The following is a 12427-nucleotide window of genomic DNA, read 5'->3' on the forward strand; positions in this document are numbered from 1 at the left end:
TTAACCCGCTATGCCACAGCGCAGGGCCCAAGATCTATTTTCAATTAAATTTATACTCATAAGATTAACCCTAAGTAAAGAGTTCAACAAATAGTATGGAAAAAAAAAATGTTCCTCAATAGTCAAGATTATTGTTTCAGTGTATAAAAGCCTAGGCTGATTTTTTTTCTAAGCACTTCATATATTTCACTTAATTTTCTCGTTGCTTGCATGATTTGGGGGGAAAAATTGGGTGCAATTTCCATATTTCTTCCTTTACAGCAGAAGCATCTCTGTACCTAGCTTCTTTCAAGATTTTTTCTTTCGCTTTAATTTTATTCACCCAGGTGTAAGGTGTTCTTTGGGGTATGGGGTGCCGTGGGATTTGTACTGCTTGGTGTTCTCTGAGTTCCCTGGTTCTGTGGTTTGGTTTTTGATATTAATTTAGTGAAATTCTCAGTAATTATTTCAAGCATTTATTTCTATTCTTTTTGCTACTTCTTCCATTGTTCCCATTATGTTCTTGGATATATTGTCCTGTTTTCAAATATATTCTGCTTTTGAGTTTTTGATGGTTTCTATTAAGACAGTCAAGCTTAGAGATTCCTTCCTCAGCCATGCCTATTCTAAGAAGCCCATGAGAGCACCCTGCTTACATTCCATTTGCTCTTGCAAGCTGTCTGCTCGATGCATTAGAACCTGCACATGAAAATCATTGTTGTTTTAAACTCTGGATCCAGGAATTCCAACACCCCTGCCATGTGTGGTTCTCATATTGGCTGCATCTCTAATATCTCTAATTGTGTTGTGCCGGCCTTTTTTTTTTTTTTTTTTTTTTAGTGTGCTTTGCAATTTATTTCTTGAGAGCCAGTCAGGATGTAGTGAGTAAAGCAAGTATTTAAACGGGCAGTTAGCACTGTGGTGGTAAGGTGTAGGGGGAAGAGAGTTGTAGTTAGAACTCAGGTGTTTTAGGTGCGGCTGTGCTACTGTGAGCATTTACACATGTTTCTCAGTTGTTTTCGCCGCTCAGGTGAGGCAGGTGGCCAGCTCCGGCTTGATTTAGGTATTTCCTCCTTCCAGGTCAATTAGGCTCTGATTGAATCCCATAGGTTAGGCTTAGGTTAATGAGCTTCTGGTGAGCTACGCCTTCTTAAGGAGACAAACGCTGTGGTATACGTCAAAATGGTTCCTCTTCTCCAAAGGTGAAAACGCGGAAGGTTTGATTATCTTATATTTCATGATAGAACTTTTCGAGCTCTTGGAAGTAAAACTGAGAAAAGCGTTGGGGAGTCTGCTATGACTAGCTTCCCATGAGGATTTTGACGGGCTGCGTGGCTCCCATGGAGTCGCCAGTAAATCGTCAGTTGCAGTACTGACGTTCCTGCTCCAGCACTGGTTCTGGAGGAGGTTGGATGTTGCGATACTCCGTATTCGCCCAGCTTTGTGGTTTCAAGGGGTAGTTTGGTTCTCCAGGTCTAAGTGCAGTTGTTGGTTTTTCAGTGTATTTGGCTCTTAGTTTCTAGGACGAATGGCAAAATCTGAGCTCATTGTACACAGAACTGGAAAAAATGATACGTCGTATTTTTCATATTTCTATCTTAGAAGACAAAATGTTCATTTTTGAGCTGTTCATGTATTTGTTTTTTTCAAAACAGACCAGTGTGAATATCTGGGAGCAAATCAAGGTAATTTAATTGTTCATTACGATGGATGGTCTATTAATATCTAGATAACTGAGGAAGTTTGGATAATGTTACCTAATGAGGTTTGTGCATTTTATATTTGAGCTTGTGCTTCAGGCTGAATTAAATATAAGAACCTCTTCCCATGTTACCAGATTAATAAATATCCCATGTTGGCCATAGATATGATTCAACTTGTAGTTTCTGTGATTATCCTGCTGCAAATAAGAACCTCAGGGAAGAGTGCTTGGTATGAAATTTAACATATACTCTACTTTAGGATTTACCAAGAATATGTTGTTATTCTGAGCTCAAATAAAATACAGAAAAGTTTGGATTATAGGATTTTATCACTTCCATTTAGTTCTGCTTGCCTACGATGGCTCAATGGAAGAGTCTCAGAACTTGGAAAAGGGTGTTTAAAACATTGTGATTGCTTTGTTTCTGTGGACACCTCTTTTGCCTCCTAAATCTGAAATAAATTAGATGGTGGCATTTCCCTTGTTGCTCTCTCACTGTTTAATCTATATCAAAACAATATACACATTTCAACCCATTTCAATCTTAACTCAATGTGAAGCTTCCAAAATTGAGCCATAAATCATTTTGAAAAAGGAATACAAAAACTCCAAATATTTATATAAAGGAAGCAGCATCTAAAATCTAATTTTGTGAGAATCTTATTTAGAAATATGAGTTATAAAATATGTGCCTTGAAATAGCTACTGAAAAAACACATGAGTATATGCAGGCAAGTAGAAGAGAACTGAAGAATTATATTTTGGTGTCCCTAATGTGAAACAGACCACATAATATCAAAGATGCTGGAGAAACTCCCTGAATCCCAAGATAGGTCGCTATATCAGTTTAACTGAAGTGTACCCCCTACACACACCAGGAAAAAATTTTCAACTATTGATGAGATAAATGACTTTCAGGAATATCTGTAGATCATTAAGTCTTGCATGTAATTTGCTTTTTTGGGTGTTAAAGTTCCAAAAAAATAATTTATGGGAAAGAAAACTTTGTGGGAATGGCCATAGCCAAATATGGGCATTTTTAGGGTCAAGAAAAGGAAAAAGAATGGGTAAATGTGGGCTATCAGGTAGATTTTTAAAACTATAGTTCTGGCTGAAAGTATTAATAGAACCTTAAGCTTAGTTTTGAGTCAGATTCTAACAGAAGCGAAAGGCTAATTAACTAAATCTGGGAAAGCTGAAGAGCTATAGCCACATGCGGCACCGGCACACCAGGTTCTAGTCCCGGTCGGGGCGCCGGATTCTGTCCCAGTTGCCCCCTTTCCAGGCCAGCTCTCTGCTATGGCCCGGGAGTGCAGTCGAGGATGGCCCAAGTCCTTGGGCCCTGCACCCGGATGGGAGACCAGGAGAAGCACCTGGCTCCTGCCTTTGGATCAGTGCGATGCGCCGGCTGTGGTGGCCATTGGAGGGTGAACCAACAGCAAAAATGAAGACCTTTCTCTCTTTCTCTCTCTTTCACTATCCACTCTGCCTGTCAAAAATAAAATAAAAAAAAATGAACAAACTTCTAACCCATGTGTTTCCTATGTGAACCATAAAGAGGATGCAGAGATGAAGTGTGAAATCAGATAAACTTGCCCCAAATTGCTCAGCTCTTTACATTGGTGATCCAAAAGGTATAGCAATTAGACCTAGTGTGTACTGAGGTTTTGTTGCCTGAAAGAGTCAACTGCTCAATATTCAACAAAAATTTAACTTAAATTGGCCTACTAATGCCCCCTTATCTTTACCACTTCTGTGCAAGGTTATCTTACTTGCAACTGCCAGAAACTGTGTTTCTTTGCCTGAGGTATTTCTCCAGCTAATGAGCAAGCCTCAGCAACCTAAGCATGGGGCCAGTTAGGCTGGGGAATTAGGACTACCTGGGAGCAGTGCTTAACCAATGACTGTTAGGGATATTTTTTCATCATCCTATCTCCTCTGTCAGTGTGAGATAACTTGGAGGCATGATCTTTACTCTGCCTCCTAGGGTTTCCTCAGCAGAATTAGGTTTCACTGACATATAATGGCAGCTGGCTTGATAATGAGCCTTTCTTTCTTTGTCTCATTTTCTACCCCCTACTAAGTGATTCCTTTACCTTTCAGATAAATTGCTTGTAAGAATCCTGTGTCTCAAGGTCTACCACTGAAGAGCTCCAACTAAGATAAAAATTAACTGAGTACATTATTCCATATGGAAGTACTTCAAAAAGATCATGGAGAAATGGAGTTAAAAGGTAAATTTATTTCTGGTGCAAAATTTCTTTTTGAGATCCAAGCATAAGTTTTAGTAGTACATGCTTCCATGAACTTTTTGAAATATTCTCATATAATGCCAACATATCTGACTTAAACTCTTGCATTCCATAGACACTATCCCAAATTGATGAGTTCGTTGGCTGAATGGATCTCTGAAGCCTCTCTTGTAGAAAAGACGAGAGACCTCAAGTGTTGGGGTAGATATAAGAAAACGAGACATTCTTCTGTAGCCATTTTCAAGAAGCAAAGAATACTGTGTGCAGTAGCCTGTAGTTATGGTTAGTAATATGGGCACATGTACTGAGCCATAGCTCTGGCCTCCTCGCCTTCTGTGCTGCACAGCTGGCTTGGCTGCCAGAGGAGTCTGCTGTAGAAGACAGCCTGGTGGGCTTGAGATAAAACACACCTGCTCCTTATTGCTTCCTTCTGGGACCTTCCTTGCTAAACTGGATCATCTCTTTTTCAATAAACACAGGGCTCTGTTATAGGAAGACAGCAAGCAGTGGGTGCCAGGACTGGGGGAAAAAAAGCCAAAATATGCACAGGGAAGTTGATAGGACATTATTCCAGGCAAGAAGAGAATTGTATCTGCCAAATTATATTGGTCCCATACCCACTAGCATTACTGAGACATTCAGAGTTCCAAAAAGACTTTCAGGAGGAAAATAAACCCAGTTCTCAAAGGACAACAGATTTGAATTTGTTTTCAGTGGTTTGCTGCCAGTTACATGGTTTCTCATTGAGATCCTTTAAGCAAAAATGTTAGAAGACCTGACCACTTCAATTGCAATATATCATCTGTGTCCTCAAAATTAACAGTGCCCTTACACAGCATTTCCTCCTATAAAGAATTAATTTTTCTGGTTCAAATTCTAATAGATTCTCTTTTTTACCATGAATGTTTTGTTTGTAGATTTTGGAATCTGAAATTAACACTGAAGAAAGCTAAACCATTCTTGGGAATATTTAAGTTTTGCCTGAGTGTGCGATGTTATTGATTCCCTGCCTCTGATGAGTCAGTGGCAACGTAAGATTTAGGACAGGACAGAGATCACATTCCCAAGATATTGCTGAACTAGGGGGTCTGGTGCCCTAGGCCTTTCTTTTTCTTCTAATTCATTCATTCTCTCTTCCTTTGTCTTCCTCTCATTTCAGGCTGTAGAATTCCCAAGAAAACAGAACTTAGTCTTTAAGTCCCCTGTAATTATTTTTCTCAGTCTTTTGGTATCCTAATTATCATTTGATTCATAAGCCTGATTTATAATGAAGAAAACTTAAACCATATTTCAGAAAAATATTGGCAACTAAGGTGTTGTGGTGCAGCTGTTTAAGCCACTGCCTGTAGTACTGACTTCCCATATAAGTGCCAGTTTGAGGCCTGAGTGCTCTTCTAATCGAGTTCACTGCTAGTGGCACCTAAGAAAGCAGTAGATGCTGGTCCAACTGCTAGGGTCCCTGCCAACCATGTGGGAGACTAGGATGGAGTTTCAACTTCCTGGCTTCAGCATGACCTAGCGTGGGCTGCTGTGGACATTGGAGGAGTGAACCAGAGAATGGAAGTTATTTTTTTCTCTCTTTCTTTCTCTGTCTGCCCCTCTCTAACTCTGCCTTTCAAAACATTTTTTTTTTAAAAAAAAGAGAATATTGTCTACAGTTCATGGAATGTAAATGGGCAAATGCTGGAGGCTCAGTTTCCCTTAGGAACCTGTTAGTCTCCAAGAAGTCCCTGCATAACAATTTTCCCTCTCCTTTGTCTTTATCTGTACTTCATGTTGAAGTTGATACAAAATTTAGCAACTCTGAATTCAGACAAAGAATTGGCAAATTGTGTGAAATTTAGTAATATTAATGAACTCTAGGTACTATAAATATATGGAGATTTCTGTTAAAATTTATAGAAATAATAAATTATGCATACTTTGATTCCACCCATACCTCACCATAACTCTTTTCGTTGATATCTCCAATCAGCAGTTATTTGTAGATACTTGTGTACATTCATTTGAGAATGAGAAATATTCAATAGAAATATGCAAGTTACTGATAAGGAAAAAAATTTTTATGATGCTTGTTACAGATAAGGCAGATTTCACTCAACAGAGGTCCTGATGATCCTTTAGGGAGCACTACAAAGGAAAATGGGGATGGGGAGAGAGACTGGGTTCCACTCCAAGGGCCAGTGGGGTTTTTCAAGTAAGAAACTGAGTGGGGGTAGGTGAGTGGATAATTACTAGGAGAAAACATTAAGGATAAGAAACTTATGATTAAGTTCAGTTGATAGGATTATTTCTGAGGGCAGGCTGAGGTGGTAACATCAAGAGTAGTCAGATCTCAAGCTAGGGGCAGTCTTATTTATTTTTAAAATATATTTCTGTCTGTGCATTTGTTCTTTTTCTTTTCTTTTTTTTTAAGATCTATTTTATTCATTTGAAAGAGCTACAGAGAGGTAGAGACAGAAAGGTCTTGCATCTGCTGGTCCACTCCACAGATGGCCATAACAGTTGGAGCTGTGCTGATCTGAAGACAGGAGCCTCCCCTGGGTCACCCACGCAGGCACAGGGGCCCAAGGACCCGGGTCTTCCTCCATCACCTTCCCAGGCCACAGCAGAGAGCTGGATTGGAAGAGGAGCAGCTGGGACTAGAACCAGTGCCCCTGTGGAATGCTGGCGCCTCAGGCCTGGGTTTCAACCCATTGCACCATAGCACTGGCCCCAGTATGGTGGAATGAGAAGGCCATGCCAAGATGGCCGCTGGCAAGCGAGCATCAGTTAGTCAGGAATGGCTTTGAAACCCACCTGTCAATGGAGCCTGCCTGGCAACAGACTGTGATTGGTTAGGGCATAAACTGCCCCTTGACCAGATTGGCTGCCTTGGCTATTTAAGCTGCTGTACCAACTGAAATAAACGAGTCTGTGGGCTGCTCTCCTCTGGCCTGCTTTCACCTGACTCTCGGGGTCTGTGTGATGACTCTGTGTCTCTTGCCCCCGCCACGCTCCTCCTCTCAGGAACGAATCCACCTCAACACCGCAGGGGAGTTTTATTAAATTGTAAGGATTCTTTCTCAAATTAGGTTCCACAAGGACATTGAGGGAACCCAAAGTTGGAACTACTCAAGCAGAGGACTCAAAGGAGCCTGAGCTAAATTTTGCTCAAAAGACAGATTTATTTATGAGAACATATGCGATCATAGATATTCTGCTTGTAAAGTTAAAAAGGAATCGATAATTAAAAGTTACTTTGTTTATTTGAAAGGCAGAGAGACAGAGAATCTCCTGTCCATGGGCTTACTCCCCAAATGCCTACAAAATCTGGAGCTGGGCCAGGCTAAAGTAAGCAAATGGTAAATCAATCCTAGTTTCTCACCTGACTGGCAAGGATCCAACTATTAAAGCCATCATTTGTTTCCTCCTAGGGTGTTCATTACTAGGATGTTGGAAATTGGAAGTAGAGCTAAGATTTGATTGCAGGCCTTCCAATTTGAGATGTGGGCATATAGCATGGTTTCTTTATTGTTATGCCAAATGCTGTCTCCAATTTTAATTGTTGTCTTGACATATTTGTAAGGTTTTAAATTTCAAGATTTAATAATATGAAGATTTTTTAAAAAATACTTATTTGAAAGGCAGAGTTAGACAGAATGAGGGAGGGAGAGAGAGACAGAGAGAGAGAGAGTAATCACGAGCATGAGGACTGGGTCATGTTGAAACCGGGATCCTGGAAATTCATCCTGGTCTCCTTGTGGGCGGCCCTTCTTCATCTGTTTTCCAATGTGCATTTGCAGGGAGCATTATTGGAAGGTGAGCAGCCACAATACAAATTAGCACTCATATAGGATGCTGGCAATGATATAGGCAGACAGATAGGATCAAATTGATGAGATTTGCAAGCTGGAGAACAGCCCACTGTGTGATTTCATGCCCTTATTTGATCTCACTTGGATGCCCACCTGCCAATCAGACTACATAACCACTCCCCTTTCGGAGAAGATAAAAGTCCTGGGGCATGCTGGTGCCCTCCCGTTTTGGGTTGCACACCCTATGGTGCCCTTGTTGCCCAGTTCCTGTGGGCATGCGGCCTTATGGCCTCTGCCCTGTCTCTGCTCTCCCGCCTGCATGCTTGCTGCACATGTCTCCTGGCCTGCTCTCTGCGTGGTATGGACCCACCTTAGTTTCTAGACCTCTCTCTCCCCTAATTAAAGCCCTCACTTTCCTGTGCATTTTTCTCACTGAGTAAAACACTTAAAAACTTACCATGTTGCCTGGTCTATTTGAGCCAGTATTCAAAATTCTTCTCTGAATAAATGGCAAGAATCCACAGGATTATTTATTTTGAAATTATCTACAAGTTGGATGATATCAGCATTGCAGCTTAACATGCTGCAGCATGACACTGGCCCCCATTAATGAGATTTTATATTTCTCTGTATCAAGCCTTTGAAATTTGTATAATTTACAATCATATCTCATTTGGACTGGCCATGTTTCAAGGGCTCAATGATCACATGATATCTAGTACCTCTCTTGGAAAATTAGACACAAATTCAAGGAAAAAGTGCTACTTCTCTCATACTAAAGGACTTATTGCCTAGATGGCATGGTTGAAGGAGGAAATTCTCATAATACAGTGGTGAAAACTCACAGTAGATAATGCCTTTTTCCAAAATAAAATTTTAACGTGTAAAAATTCCCCAGTATTGTGTATCTTGGAATTGTCTTATCTCAGTCTTTGGAATCTGCAAAAGGATACAGTGACTTTTGTTGCTTCTAGGACATGACTTGGCACTTCATAGGAAAACCATGATGAATATATAGACATAAATACTAAATGATGTTTACATTGCATATTTGGGAATTTTTTCTCAGTTTGCTGAGAGCTTCACGGCTACAAAGAATGTTACAAGAAAATATTTAGGAGGGTGTTTGCTTCTTTATTAGGCTACTTTGAAAATCAGAAAAAATAACAGGGGTTGCTATTTTTAAGTATGTCGTTTTGTCGTTTTTCTAGTTACTGCCTCCTGAAAAACAGAAATGTCTTGGTTCCAATTTGGCTACCTGGGCATGAATCTAGTCTACTTTTTGATCTAGGAATAGACCATTCTCACTTAATTCTATATGAGGAATCTTCAATATATTTGTGGAGAAAGGATAAAATCAAAAAGCTGCATGGATTTAAAAAATTTTTGCACCAAAATAAACTTAAAATTTCATCCTCTGCAAGCATCTTCAAATAATACTGCATAGCTATGAAGCATCAACAAAACATTTCAAATTATAAGGCCAGTCCCTGTGATGCTTACAGAGATAGAATTTAATTATTAGAGACAAACTTTATTATGCCAGATATTAGCACTGCAAAAATATACATAGCCAATTTTGTTAACCAGTCTTTGTCTACCAATAGTTTCCCCACGTATTTACTTTTCTGCAATTTTCAAAACTAGAAGCTGAAAATTCTTTTGTTCTTCGACTTCCCAAAACATCCTTTTCTTTGGCTAAGCTGTTGTATCAGCCTGAATTCTAACTACTCATTCAAGTTATTCATTGTTTTTTGCTCTTGCATATAAGCAGAAGCTTGGGTTAATAGACTTTTGATTATATGTGTGTGTGTGTTTGTGTGTGTAACACAGCAAGACTAATTGACAAGTGAGCAACCAGATAGGTAGAAGGAAGTTGATTTTTTTTTTTTTTTATTCTCTTGCAATAGCAAGGATGTGGAATTTTTTAAGCTGCTAAAATTTTGTTTGTTCTCACTGGAGTAATCTAATGTTTCTGTCTAACCCTGACACCGTTACCTCATATCCCTAAGTGTTTTCCCTAAAATAAACATCAATACCTTGCTTTAGAATATTTTCACTATCTCAGTTTCAATAGAAGATATAATTGGCAGTCTTGGCAGTCTTCTATTTGTCAAAATTCACTTTTTAGCTCAACAGGACTTGTAAGAATCAATCGATGAAATTTCCATTACAGAAAACATTTTTATGGTGACAAATAATCTATATTAAGGTATCCTAGTTTTTATTTACAAATTATACACAATGTTTTCTCTAAGCCTTAAACAACAAGGGAATTCATAATAACTCAAAAAGCTATTAAAAATATGAAAACACTTCTCTACAAGAACTCTTCCGTAGCAGTGAGTTCTATATAGTTCACTCTTTTAAAATTTTGCTTAATTTCGCCAGTAGTCATGGGATTTCAAATAGATAAGAAGCAGATCCTGACATCTCTCCCCAATGATAGGATTTCACCATCCTGAAGTTCAGAAATAGGTAATTCATTTGGAAGAGCTTAAGCTTAAATTCAGATTTAAAGAAGTCATCTCTCCTGGAAATCGTTTAACATGATATAGATAAAAAGAACTGGAAATGAATGATAAAAGCTAAAGAAGATATATTATATAAAAATGCTTTAAAATTTTATAATGCTGGGGCTGGCATTGTAGCATAGCTGATAAAGCCACTGCCTGTACCACTGGCATCACATATGGGTGGTGGTTTGAGTCCTGGCTGCTCCACTCCCCATCTACCTCCCTGCTAATGTGCCTGGGAAAACAGCATAAGATGGCCCAAGTCCCAGACCTAGTGCCACCCACACAGGAGACCAGGAAGAAATTCCTGACTCCTGGCTTCAGCCTGACCCAGCCCTGGCCACTGCAGCCATTTGGAAAGTGAATCAGCAGTTGGAAGACCTCTCTATCTCTCTCCCCAACCCCCTCCACCTCAGTCTGTAACTCTGCCTTTCAAACAAAACTTTGTACTAAAATTTTTAATATTTTTTTTTTAATTCTGAGGAATTGTATGACCAGAATTAATGTTAAACTACTGTTTGTAGTAAGAGAAAAGAAACGAACTGAACATGGAAATTGGGCTTTTGGAATATCCAAATCGCAACAGGTATTAAGCAAATATCTTCCCATAAATTTAGGTGAAGATTCACTGATATAAACATATCCAATAAGTACATTACACAAAGAAAATGAAACCAACATAAAAAGAAGGTATGATTGAAAAATAGAAGTTGACTAAAGGATACCACAAATTGTAAATTATATTCCTTTTATATTTGATTCTTTTGATGGGAATATGTGGATGTGTTTTTTTCAATGGATTTACGCAAAATCACTTTTTCAATCTATTTTACTATAAGGTCTTAAGCTATTCAAAAATGGAATTTTCTACTTTATCAATTTTTATATATCTATACTTCATATTACTGTGATTACCTACGTATATTTTGTTCCATGTTTTTCCAGCTGTAATCCATTATAACATAGACAACACATTTTGTTAGGAAAATACCTGATCCCAACATTTCATATTCACAACAGAGTCCCAGTGTTCCTGAAAAATACATCTTTCATTTTCTAATATGCTGCATTTAATACTTCCATTTAATTCTGTCTAGAAATCAACATTCAATCTCCATTACTCTTGCACAAACATTCTAACTCCATTCATATTTAAATGTATCTCCCAGCTAATTCCTATTGCATAAAAGTTCAATTTGATTCTTTAGCACTTGCATGTTTAAACAGCCTCAATTTATGCCATTGCTTCCTTGCGATTCTCTGCAAGGAGTGTAGCACTGGATTCGGTATTCAAACAGTTCTGTGAGGAAAGAGACAAGAGAAGGAAATACCTCATACTGTAGAGGTATGCTTTTAAAACAAACATAAAGCTGATTTTAAATTACTCAATTGAACTTAAATAATTTTCTAGAGCCTACTAAGAACAAGGTCAGTAAACTAGTGATTTTGGCCAGCTGGAGATCTAAAAATGGGTAAGCTCCTGGTATCAATGAAAGGCTAAACTATTAAAGAAGACAAGTTGTACATACTTAAAGCAGAAGACAGAAAATAGTAAGTATCATAAGAATGTAAGGACATGTTTTGTATTCATAGAGGAAAGAACCCGCTCAGCTGTGATGATTATAGATTTCGTCACCAAATGCTATGCTATAAAAGTGCAACAAAGGAACAGGATTTACACAGAGGGTTCAACAGCCGACAAGAACCACTGAAACATAGGTTTGGAATTAGAAGATCCCACATTAGGGACGTTATGGGGGGGAAGTCATTGTAATCCATAAGCTGTACTTTGGAAATTTATATTCATTAAAAAAAAAAAAAAAAAAAGATCCCACATTGTATGGTGGCAATGATGTTCCCTGTGAGGAGAAGTAGGGGCCCTTTGAAGGGCAGTGCTGTCATTTGAGAATAATTTGGCTCTCCAGCTTATGCAGATGTTTAAATCCAAAGTCCTAAGTTGATGATGCTAAGAGGTGGAAACTCAATTAAATTTTATGATGTTTAGGTGGTGGGCATAGTGGGAAGTTGTTGGGAGGATGCCCATGGATGGTAGCTTGCTTGAGTTGGCTATAAATCTTAAATTGGGCCAGCTGCTCTCTGTCAGCTTCCTGGATCACCATATGACCCTTCCTCTCACATTCTCTGCCATTACCATCCATCACCCTTACAGACACAAAATCA

General features: G+C 38.8%; 1 long non-coding RNA gene across 9 annotated transcripts in view; it reads left to right on the forward strand.

Annotated features, from left to right (window-relative positions):
* Nucleotides 1–889: 889 nt before the first annotated feature.
* Nucleotides 890–12427, forward strand: part of LOC149127465 (uncharacterized) — a 30501-nt gene continuing 18963 nt past the window's right edge. For 2 of the 9 annotated variants that reach the window (XR_016231611.1, XR_016231612.1), the window contains exons 1-3: nucleotides 899–1196; nucleotides 1635–1664; nucleotides 3785–3915. This is a non-coding gene — a long non-coding RNA (uncharacterized LOC149127465). Of the gene's footprint in view, nucleotides 1197–1634; nucleotides 1665–3784; nucleotides 3916–4048; nucleotides 4587–12427 lie in introns of those variants that run through there. The other 7 variants (XR_016231610.1, XR_016231608.1, XR_016231609.1 and 4 more) reach the window with 7 other exon arrangements.

The sequence above is a fragment of the Oryctolagus cuniculus genome, chromosome 3 (assembly GCF_051225735.1).
Source record: "Oryctolagus cuniculus isolate XC-2025 breed Fujian yellow rabbit chromosome 3, ASM5122573v1, whole genome shotgun sequence".
NCBI lineage: Eukaryota > Metazoa > Chordata > Mammalia > Lagomorpha > Leporidae > Oryctolagus > Oryctolagus cuniculus.